This window comes from Heteronotia binoei, chromosome 10, assembly GCF_032191835.1.
Source record: "Heteronotia binoei isolate CCM8104 ecotype False Entrance Well chromosome 10, APGP_CSIRO_Hbin_v1, whole genome shotgun sequence".
Taxonomy (NCBI): domain Eukaryota; kingdom Metazoa; phylum Chordata; class Lepidosauria; order Squamata; family Gekkonidae; genus Heteronotia; species Heteronotia binoei.
In genome coordinates, this window is record NC_083232.1 from 101,020,497 (window position 1) to 101,032,853 (window position 12,357).

The following is a 12,357-nucleotide window of genomic DNA, read 5'->3' on the forward strand; positions in this document are numbered from 1 at the left end:
AGCCTGTGGATACCTTGCGAATTCTGACACAGGGTGGTAGGCACAACCACAAAATGGCCACTGTGGGAGGTGAAGACACACACACACTGAGGAAGCCCAAATGCAGGGGACAAGAGGGCTAATAGCAGACGGTCGGTTCAGGGTGGCTTGAAGCTGCCCCAAAGACAGCCGGCCGGAAATGGAGCACCCTGGAGTTTCCGGCTGGTGCTCGGAAAAGGGGCAGGCCATGGGCACCCAGGGAGTGTCTGGAATGCTCATGCGGCTCATGCGGCTCCCTGGCCACTCTCCAGCGCTTCCCGGCTTTTCAGGCAGCTGGGGAGGCACCTCGGAGGCACCCCAGCAAAAAGGCACCAGTTTCAAAGTGGTGCCTTTTCAAGCCGGCTCCTGAGAAGCTGGGGGTGGGACAGGGATGGGAGGCAGATGTGTGCATGTGGACATGCTTTTTTGGTCCGTCTGCCTCCCAACCCCCAGGTGTCAAATCGACGGATTCAAGAATGAGTCAAAGTTGATACTAAGTTCCCATTTATTGATAACCGGTACTCTGACGCAAGCCTCTAGCTTGCTAAGAATGAAACCAATGCAGTGATACATGGGTTTTAAGGTACACTTCAAAAACATTCCTACGGGGGGGGGGGGGTTATAGGAGGAAACATTCACATACAACTACTAGATACTTGCTCAGACGATAGCTAGCAAATGCTCTTGAATTGTTATGCAAGGCTTCCTCCCACCTCAGGCCCGGAGAAGGCGCTGGCTAGTTCCTCCACCCCAGTTACAAATCAAAATAAGAAAAGGGGGGAAGGGGAGCAACTAAGGTAGAACATTAGTAGCAGTGGATCCATTAAAATTTAAACAGGGCCTATTGCTTAGGCCATGATCCCCCAGTCTTAAGTCGTTATCAGTCAATCTTGACACCAGGCAGCTTTAAATGTCCATCTGTTCTCAGCCAAGAAATCCCCTTTTAAAAATATACACTGAGAAAGAGGAAAGAGAGAATAAAAGAAAAAACTGTGGTAGGAGCTCATGCTGAAACAATTATTATTTTCTTTTTTAAAAAATATTATTATTACAAAGGAAAATACTACAAGAGCAGAAAAGGAGGAAGAAAAGCCTTACTTAACAAAAATGGAATCACTTGCACATTACAGGTTTCCACATAGTCAGTTTGCTGTGGATCCTTCCCGTTCCTTAAATCTCCAGGCATTTTTGTGCCCATTCTTGAATCGATGGGGCTGTTTCCCACTTCCAGTGTCTCGCAAACACAGTTCTAACTGCTGTGGTGAGATGTAGCACCATACAGTGCAGGGACAGAGCATCATTTGATATATAATTGAGCAACAGGGGTTAATCTCAAACTAGCTTTCCTTATGGAAAGCTTATGGAGGGGCTAATGCTGAGTGGAAGGACCTCTGCTTTTCATGAAGAGGTTCTGGGTTCAATCCCCAGCATCTCCAATTAAAAGGACCAGGCAAAGTTGATGCAAAAGGTCTCTGCCCGAGACTCTGATGCTGGAGAGCTGCTGCCAGTCTGAGTAGACAATACGAGCTTTGTTGTTGTATCAATGGTTTGTTGTATCAGTGGTCTGATTTGGTATAAGAAGCCCTAATTTTGGGCAGGAGCTCACAGGAGCAGAGCTCTGGAACCTCTACATTTTATTGTGCTCTTTCTTACATCCTCCCCCCCCCCCAAAAAAAAAATCCTTCTGGGCTCCATTGTTCAAACAACCTGGAAGAATTTTGCTGAACTCTAAGGTTTGAAAAACTTTCTAATATTTTTCCCCCCACAAAAAATGGGAAGATGACTAAAACAAGCAAAGCAGACAGATGGAAATCTTCCTCATGCCACTGTAGCCACATAGGAGACAGTCATTTCAAAGTATGATGGGAGTAAGGTTTTATTATGACAATTGTAATTGAAGAAGCATTTTAAAGGTAGATGCTGAGCTGATATAATTTAGTACACCTTCCGATGATGTCAGGGGTATGTGGCATATGCAAATATTATGTAAATGAGTTGTGCTAATGAGTTCTGGCACTTCTTTTTCTATGAAATGACCCCTGGGAATAAGGCAGCTTTATGCGTGTCCATGGGTCATAGTTTGCCAATATCTTTTTGCTCACAAGTCCACCACATATGGTAAAAGTTTGCTCTTAGTGATTTATAATACCAGCAGTTATCTAATAAATCACCATAAATTTTAGCTAGTTTATGTGGTGAAAGTTACTACTGACGTAACATTTTCAAGAAATCCTCCTTAAACTGAGAAGACACTGCTAATTGAAAGTCTGATGTCAATATGGATCTCAGATCATTAGAGATGGTCCAACCCAAATCCCTTTGCCATTTTATGTGAAAGTTCTGCTTATTCACCAGTTCCATATTATGAAGGACAACAACTATTTTTGCCAATGTGACAAGAGTCTCATACAGGGCCGATGCATAGGAGTAGGCCAGGTAGGCCGCCGTCTAGGGTGCCACTTAGCCCACAGGGACAGCTGGGTGCCCCCTCCCTCCGGGTCTGCAAGTGTTCATTTTAAACAGCATCCTGTTAAACAGTGCCATTTCCTGAAATGTTGAAGAGTAACTATTAGAGCTAAGCATAACCTCACTCCCTGACCTTTTGTGGTCAGCTCCACCTCCTGGAGCAGCCATTCGGTGGTTGGCACCACCCCCTGCAGCAGTCATATTGCAATTTTGCCCACCACCCTGTGTCAGAATTAGATTCACTTTTAGAAATGCTTTGGGTTGAAATAGAGGGCCCAAAGGAAATTTAACTATGGGAGTTTGTTATCGCCCACCAAATCAAAAGAGAGAGGACGATTATAATATGATGGAAGGCTTAAAGATAGCGGCTAAACGTAAAAACTGTGTCGTAATAGGTGATTTTAACTACCCGCAGATTGATTGGGTCAATATGTGTTCTGGTCGAGAGAAAGAGATTGAGTTTCTTGATGCTCTCAATGACTGTGCTATGGAGCAGATGGTCTCAGAACCTACCAGGGGTGGGGTGATCCTGGATTTGGTCCTAAGTAATGCCCAAGACTTGGTGAGAGATGTAAAAGTGATTGCGCCGCTTGGGAGCAGTGACCATAATGTTATTGATTTCACCGTTTGTATAAATAGGGAGTTGTCCAAAAAGACCGTCACAACCACGTTTAACTTTAAAAGGGGTAAATACACTGAGATGAGGAGGCATGCGAGGAGGAAACTGAAAGGAAAGGTACATACGGTCAAAACCCTTGGGGAAGCTTGGACGCTATTTAAAACTATAATCCTAGAAGCTCAGATAAAATACATACCACAAGTTAGGAAAGGCACAAACAGGCATAAGAAAAGGCCTGCATGGTTAACAAACAAAGTAATGGAAGCTGTAAAAGGTAAGAAGGACTCCTTTAAGCGGTGGAAAACCAGTCCAAGTGAGATTAGTAAAAGGGAACACAGGCTGTGGCAAATCAAATGCAAGACTGTGATCAGGCAGGCAAAAAGGGACTATGAGGAGCATATTGCAAAAAACATAAAGACCAACAATAAAAATTTCTTCAAATATATTAGAAGTAGGAAACCAGCCAGGGAGGCAGTGGGGCCCTTGGATGACCATGGGGTAAAAGGATTACTGAAGGAGGATAGGGAAATGGCTGAGAAGCTAAATGAATTTTTTGCCTCCGTCCTCACTGTGGAAGACGAGAACTTTTTGCCTGCCCCAGAACCACTAATTTTGGAAGGGGTGTTGAAAGACCTGAGTCAGATTGAGGTGACAAAAGAGGAGGTCCTACAACTGATAGACAAATTAAAAACTAATAAGTCACCGGGTCCGGATGGCATACATCCAAGAGTTCTGAAAGAACTCAAAGTTGAACTTGTGGATCTCCTAACAAAAATCTGTAATCTTTCATTGAAATCTGCCTCCGTTCCTGAGGACTGGAAGGTAGCAAATGTCACCCCCATCTTTAAAAAGGGTTCCAGAGGAGATCCGGGAAATTACAGGCCAGTCAGTCTGACTTCAATACCGGGAAAGTTGGTAGAAACCATTATCAAGGACAGAATGAGTAGGCACATTGATGAACATGGGTTATTGAGGAAGACTCAGCATGGGTTCTGCAAGGGAAGATCTTGCCTCACTAACCTGTTACATTTCTTTGAGGGGGTGAACAAACATGTGGACAAAGGCAACCCGATAGATGTTGTTTACCTTGACTTCCAGAAAGCTTTTGATAAAGTTCCTCATCAAAGGCTCCTTAGAAAACTTGAGAGTCATGGAGTAAAAGGACAGGTCCTCTTGTGGATCAAAAACTGGCTTAGTAATAGGAAGCAGAGAGTCAGTATAAATGGGCAGTCTTCGCAGTGGAGGACGGTAAGCAGTGGGGTGCCACAGGGCTCGGTACTGGGTCCCATGCTCTTTAACTTGTTCATAAATGATTTAGAGTTGGGAGTGAGCAGTGAAGTGGCCAAGTTTGCGGATGACACTAAATTGTTCAGGGTGGTGAGAACTAGAGAGGATTGTGAGGAACTCCAAAGGGATCTGTTGAGGCTGGGTGAGTGGGCGTCAACGTGGCAGATGCGGTTCAATGTGGCCAAGTGCAAAGTAATGCACATTGGGGCCAAGAATCCCAGCTACAAATACAAGTTGATGGGGTGTGAACTGGCAGAGACTGACCAAGAGAGAGATCTTGGGGTCGTGGTAGATAACTCACAGAAAATGTCAAGACAGTGTGCGTCTGCAATAAAAAAGGCCAACGCCATGCTGGGAATTATTAGGAAGGGAATTGAAAACAAATCAGCCAGTATCATAATGCCCCTGTATAAATCGATGGTGCGGTCTCATTTGGAGTACTGTGTGCAGTTCTGGTCGCCGCAGCTCAAAAAGGATATTATAGCATTGGAGAAAGTCCAGAGAAGGGCAACTAGAATGATTAAAGGGCTGGAGCACTTTCCCTATGAAGAAAGGTTGAAACGCTTAGGGCTCTTTAGCTTGGAGAAACGTCGACTGAGGGGTGACATGATAGAGGTTTACAAGATAATGCATGGGATGGAGAAAGTAGAGAAAGAAGTACTTTTCTCCCTTTCTCACAATACAAGAACTCGTGGGCATTTGATGAAATTGCTGAGCAGAAAGGTTAAAATGGATAAAAGGAAGTACTTCTTCACCCAAAGGGTGATTAACATGTGGAATTCACTGCCACAGGAGGTGGTGGCGGCCACAAGTATAGCCACCTTCAAGAGGGGTTTAGATAAAAATATGGAGCACAGGTCCATCAGTGGCTATTAGCCACAGTGTATGTGTGTATATAAAATTTTTTGCCACTGTGTGACACAGAGTGTTGGACTTGATGGGCCGTTGGCCTGATCCAACATGGCTTCTCTTATGTTCTTATGTCCACAAAACTGCAACACAAAAATGCTAGCCTGGCACATGCAACTTATGCTAGCCTGGAATGTGCAACTTGTGAATTTAAGCTTTTGTATGGTAAAAGCACACTTTATTAGACAACAGTATGGGTTCATTCAAATATGATTGGCAGCAGAAGAAAGCACATTTTTAACGGAATGCTTCTTCTAGCCAGTGTAGTCTTTACATTCAGAGTTCCAATGTAGTTCTTAAAATCAATATGAGTAGCAGGTAGGAAAAAAACAGATTAACAGTGGAATCCTAAATGGAGTTTCATCCTTCTAATTTCATTGATGTCAGTGGGTTTAGGGTATGGTTATTCCTTGATTGGGTGCACTACAGCTTTGCAGCCGTTCAGCCAAGAGTGGCTACTCCAAAATGAGCCTAATTAGAAAAAAAAAAAAATATAGTACCATTTTTAAGTCAAAATTATAAATTGTTATATGGGTTTTGATTTTATAATTATAAGGTGTTGTTATTGCATGTATTATGACTGTGAGCTGCACAGAGTCCACATGGAATGGATGGCATATAAATTTAAAGTAAATTTAAAAAATAAAAAAAATGTCTAAATACTCTAAGCAATTCTTTCAGATCATTAGAAGTAAACAGAAGCTGCCTGGGAGAGTTAGAATCATAGAGTTGGAAGGAACCTCCAGGGTCATCTAGTCCAACCCACTGCACAGTGCAGGAAACTCACAAACGCTTCCCCCCCTAAATTCACAGGGTCTTCAATGCTGTCAGATGGCCAACTAGCCTCTGTTTAAATATCTCCAAGGAAGGAAAGCCCACCAGCTTCCGAGGAAGCCTGTTCCACTGAGGAACCGCTCTAACGGTCAGGAAGTTCGCTCCAGGCTAAACATGCCCAGCTCCTTCAGCCTTTCCTCATAGGACTTGGTCTCCAGACTTGGTCTCTAGACCAAGTTGTGCTGCAACTTAGTGCGACTCATGCTTGATCTCTTCCCACACCCATGAGGGAGGGGGTCCATTTTGCATCAGCTCGGCGCCCACCATTTTAGGTGCCTTCGAGAAGAGGGGCAGAGCTCTTGCCATCGCTGACGAGGTCGCCCATACAGTGCCTGCTCTCGGCCTCACCTCCCTGCCCCCTCGACCCACTTATCTCCCAGTAGTCTGTGCGCTTGCCTTGCCTCACTGCCTCCCGCTCCTTCTGTGCAAGTGGGATTGTGCACAGCAGCCTCAAGAGCCCCAGCCCCAAGGCTCACCCAGCCAACTTTCCTCTGCACACCCTCCTCGTGGCACGGCATGTTGCTGAACTTCCTGCTTACCAGTCTGCCATCAACTCAGTCCTAGGACTGGCTGCGGCACCCAGCCATCAGTCCGACGGATGGAGGAGGAGGAAAGCAGCTGGGTGACCTGCCTGGTGGCTCGGCAGAAAAGAAGCAGAGGTGTCGGGCATCAGCAGCAGTAGCAGCAGGTGACACGTGCTGCTCTACTCACTGTCTGCTGCTGATCAGCACAGCGTGCGCAAAAAGGAGGACGCCGAGGAGGGGGGGCCAGCAGAGCCTCCTCATGCAGGCATACAGCAGCACTGCCAGCCTTGTGTGTGTGCATTTTTTGGAGTCGCCCTGCACTTGGCCAGCCTGGTTGGACTGAGGTGGCGGGGGGGGGGGGGGTTGAATGGCATCTACATCTCACGATACCCCTAGGAACTGTTCGGGATACCCCAGGGTACCCTGGTTGGGAATCACAGCCCTAGAGTCCACCCTCCAAGACAGCCATTTTCTCCAGGTGACCTGATCTGTGTAGACTGGAGAGCAGTTCTCATTCTGGGAGATGTCCAGGCCACACCTGGAGGTTGGCAACCCTAGTTGCATTGCTAGGTCACCATCTGAGTATTTCACATTATACCGAGTGTAACTCGGTGTCAGGAGAAAACAGTGAATCGTCATTCAAGTAAAGTCACCTCTCAAACTCAGACTCTTTGGAAATTTGGAAGAAAACTGGAGAAGTGCTCAAGATGCAGGTAGCTTCATTTCATACAGTTGCTGGCGCTGAAGTTCTTGACATGTTCAACAGCCTCCAATTAAGAGAGGAGGAGCAAGCTAATTACATCCTGCAACAGTTTGAAATGTAATGTAGCCATCCTTAAAAACGAGATATTTGCAAGGTGCTTTTCAGTCAAGGAGTTAAAAAAAGAATGTGGAACTACTGAAGAATTTGTGACTGATTATTTCAGTATCTTCAAATCAGTCTTGCAATTTGCAGGAGCATTAACAGACCCTTTGAGAAGTGTTGGGTTGTGCATGTTCCCCTGTGAAGAATCGTTATCTAACAGTTCCCATAGCAAACCTACTGAAGCAAAAACACTGTGTTGTTAAAGGAACAATTATAATAGCATCATTTCGGCAACAGAACATTTATAAATGGAAATCTGAGTGCAAGGCTTTCGTCATTTTTTAAAAAAAACCTCTTGCCAGACATCAATAGGCTAATATGATGGCACTTGAGTTTATTTTGAAAATGCTCTTTGCATCTTTCCATTTGTACTCGGCCGGTCTCGAATTTACCCTTTTTGGGTAAACTCATTGAGAGGGCAGTGGCGTTGCAACTACAGAGTTTCCTGGAGGATGCTTCCGTCCTCGACTCCCATCAGTCAGGCTTTCGCCCGGGTCATGGGACAGAGACAGTGCTGGTTGCCCTGGTAGATGATCTTCAGCGGCATCTGGACCAAGGCGGCTCGGCAGTACTGCTGTTGTTAGACCTATCGGCAGCGTTCGATAACGGTCGACCATCGGTTGCTGACCTGCCATCTCGCCGACGTGGAGATTCAGGGGTTGGCTTTACAATGGCTTGCCTCTTTCCTAGAGGGTCGGGGACAAAGAGTGGCGATTGGGAGTGAACTGTCCCGGAGGTGCCCGCTTGATTGTGGGGTCCCTCAGGGAGCAGTTCTTTCCCCGATGTTGTTTAACATCTACATGCGCCCTCTTGCCCAGATTGTCCGGAGATATGGGCTGGGTTGCCACCAGTACGCTGATGACACCCAGCTCTATCTGCTTATGGACGGCCAGCCTGCCTGTGTCCCAGAAAACCTGGACCTGGAGTTGCAAGCCGTGTCTAGATGGCTCAGGCTGAGCGGGCTGAAACTAAATCCAGCGAAGACAGAGGTCCTTTGCTTGGGTCGCCGTGGTCCAGGGAGGGAGATTCCCTTACCGGCCCTCGATGGTGTGCCTCTGACAGCGGTGCACAGGGTTAGGAGCCTGGGGGTGCTATTGGAGCCTACTCTAACTATGGAGGCCCAGATAGCAGCCACTGCCAAGTCCGCATTTTTTCACCTTAGGCGGGCAAGGCAGTTGGCCCCTTTCCTGGAGAACGGCGATCTGGCAACAGTGATCCATGCAACGGTCACCTCGAGGCTGGACTACTGCAATGCCCTCTACATGGGGCTGCCCCTGTGCCAAACCCGGAAGTTGCAGCTAGTGCAGAATGCCACTGCCCGGCTGTTGTTAGGGCTCCCTAGACGGGAGCACATTCAGCTGGGGCTTTGGGGACTGCATTGGCTGCCGATAACATACCGAGTTTGGTACAAGGTTCTGGTTATGACCTTTAAAGCCCTTTATGGCCTGGGACCTGCCTATCTTAGGGACCGTCTCTCCCCACATGTTCCCCAGAGAGTGCTGAGATCGAGGTCTCAGAACCTCCTTATAATCCCTGGGCTAAAGGAGGCCCGTCTGAAAGTGACCAGAGACAGGGCCTTTTCGATTGCAGCCCCCTGTTGGTGGAACCAGCTCCCAGAGGAGGTGAGGGCCCTGTGGAACCTTAAACAGTTCTGCAGGGCCTGTAAAACAGCCCTCTTCCGGTTGACATACAACTGATCGATACCGGGATGCCTGAATATTTAAACTTATGAACATCAGAATATTGAACACTGGAATACTTGAAGAATTGACTTAAGGAAGAGGTAGCATAGCATAGTATATTGATGTGAGTTTTATGTATTTTTATGTATTTTATGTATTTTATTGTATTATCATTAATGTATTTTAAACTGATTTATTGTTAGCATTCTGTATTGTAAGCCGCCCTGAGCCCGCTTTGGTGGGGTAGGGCGGGATATAAATGGAACAAATAAATAAATAATAAATAACAAGTAGCCTAAGAAAGAGGCAGGCCTTTCAAAACCTTGCTTTTGGCTCCTGCCACTCAGCTTTTTTTCCTGAAGAGCAGAAAGCAGGGGTTTAAATGGCTCTGAGCCTGTATGTAGAAATTGGCCTTATGGCCCCTTCCAACTTGGCCTGTATGGCCCCTTCCAACTCTGTGATTCAGTGCTTCTTTAAAACCCCTGCTTTCTACTCTTTACAAACCACCACTAACTGCGTCAGAATTCCTGGATGTTTGTGGTGGCTCTTCGGTTCAGAAACCTGGAGCGTTTTCGCACTTACCTTACGCCGGAGCGACATCCCTCTTCACCGCGCAGTGTCTGCGTGGATTTCGCACTAATTGCTCCACAGAATCCGGAAGAGCCGCAAAGTCCCACGGCTTTTGCGTAGCAAATGTAAACTGGTTTTTGGTGGTTTACATTTGCGATGCAAAAGACGTGGGACTTTGCGGCTCTTCCGGGTTCTGCGGAGCAATTAGTGCGAAATCCGTGCAGACGCTGCATGGTGAAGAGGGACGTTGCTCCGGCATAAGGTAAGTGTGAAAACGCCCATAGCTTCACAAACCAGGAACTTGTTGGGTCTGGTTTAGGATGGCTGGACTGGTCAGGCAGCCATCCTCACCTTCACTGAGCAGAGTGCTCGTTCTGAGCTTCAGTGAAGCAGCGTGGCTTAGTCTAATGGTTACCACATTATCTCACAAACTGCCCAGAGCCTTTGCTTTAAGTTAAGAAACCAATACTGGTGGGTTTACATAACTAAAGGAACATAACATACAAGTGTAGTGGAGAGAAAGAGTGTCTAAACCAGGGACATCAAACTCATTTGTCATGAAGGCCGTATCTGACATAAATGAGACCTTGCTGGGCCCGGATGGGTTGTGTCGGGCCATCTGTGTACCTGTTTAAGATTAGCTAGCAGAGATATGAACTTTTTAAAGGACACAGACAAACACAGCTAAAGATTTTTTTTAAAAAAAACTTAAAATAAAACATGCTTAAAACATTAGCACTTATTGGTCTTAAAGGTGCTTTCATTGTATTTTTCCCATGGGATCCAGGGAACTGGCAAAGGAAGCTCTGGCTCTTTCCCTCTCTCCCCAGGGGACCAGGAAGGGGAGGAGCCTCAACCAATGGAGAAAACTGAAGTTTTGCTCTGTAGCTTCTGTGCAATTGAGCAAGCCTTGTAAAGCAAGCTGAGATGCAAAAGGAAGCAAGAGAGAGGGAGAAGGAAGCAGACAAGAGCTACTTGCTCAGGGGCCTGATAGGAGCCCTCCAGGGGCCTGATTCGGCCCCTGGGCCGCATGTTTGACACTATTCTAACTGGGTGACTTTGGATTGTAGTAGGCCATCTGCTTCATTCAGATCAGGAGAAGAGACACCATGCTGTTCCTCCTGATACATGCAGGAAAGAAGAAAGAAGAGAGGAAGAGAACAAACAGGAAGAGAGTTCCTTGAGATTGGGAAAGGAAAGGTCCCCTGTGCAAACACCAGTCGTTTCTGACTCTGGGGTGACATTGCTTCAACAACGTTGCTTTCACAATTTCCCTGAGATTACATGCTATCAGTTAGAGAGGATGAGTGATAGTATATACAAAAAGGAGACAGATATCAACCTATCTGTCTAGTTCTATGGCAGGGGTGGTCAGTGGTAGCTCTCCAGATGTTTTTTGCCTACAACTCCCATCAGCCCCAGCCATTGGCCATGCTGGCTTGGGCTGATGGGAGTTGTGGGCAAAAATCATCTGGAGAGCTACTGTTGGCCACCCCTGTTCTATGATGTTTGCAGTTTTGGAGGACTGAGTAAGGAACATCGCCATTATTCTTCTAACAGAACTACCCAAAATTCATGATTACCTTTAGTTTGTGAGCCAGTATGTGAGCCATCCCTACGCATTTTACTGCCGCCTCCCCAGTTTTCAATGTTAGCTTTACATCAGTTGCATATCAGTGGCCTAAAATGGAGTTCAAAAAGTTTGTATATTGGTGGCATAATAATGGCATTAAAAAAAAGGGAAAGTTAGTCCCCTGTGCAAGCACCAGTTGTTTCTGACTCTGAGGTGACGTTGCTTTCCCAACGTTTTCACGGCAAACTATCAAGCATCAATATTTCTCAATAATCAGTTTTTTGTTGTTAAATCAAAAGTTGCTTTATTGTAGGAAATGCAAAGCTTTATCAAGGACAGAATCCTTGGATGTAATGATGTGTACAGACTCACATAGTTACTTTATAGGATAGCTTCAAAGGATAACATACAGATGCAATTTGAGTCACGACTTCAAAGGTTACTACTACATATCTCTTTCATGCTAAGGAATGCAAGTAATAGAAACACCTAAACATCCTTGAGCCATATGGATTTATTATTGCCCTTAGGTTGTAAAGAGAGGGGGTGGGTGGGCAGGAGAGCTTGGTGTCCTGTTCTTTGTCTGAGGAACTATAATGGCACTCAGAAATATGCATGCTTGACACAGGCTTTTTACGGGGTGGTTTGCCATTGCCTTCCTCAGTCATCTATACTTTCCCCCCAGCAAGCTGGGGACTCATTTTACTGACCTCGGAAGGATGGACGGCTGAGTCAACCTGGAGCCAGCTACCTGAACCCAGCTTCCACTGGGATCAAACTCAGGTTGTGAGCAGAGGGTTCCAACTGCAATACTGCAGCTTTACCACTCTGTGCCACGGGGCTCTTTTAATAATGGCATAACATGATATAAAATGAAGTGTCAATGCCAGCAACAAGGCAATGCAATAATCCAAAGGCAAAGTCAACATCAAAAATAGAAGAAAACTGGCAATATTGTCTTACCCCTAATATGGATTGTTTCTAAGGCAGGCAGAAAAGTTTATTTATTT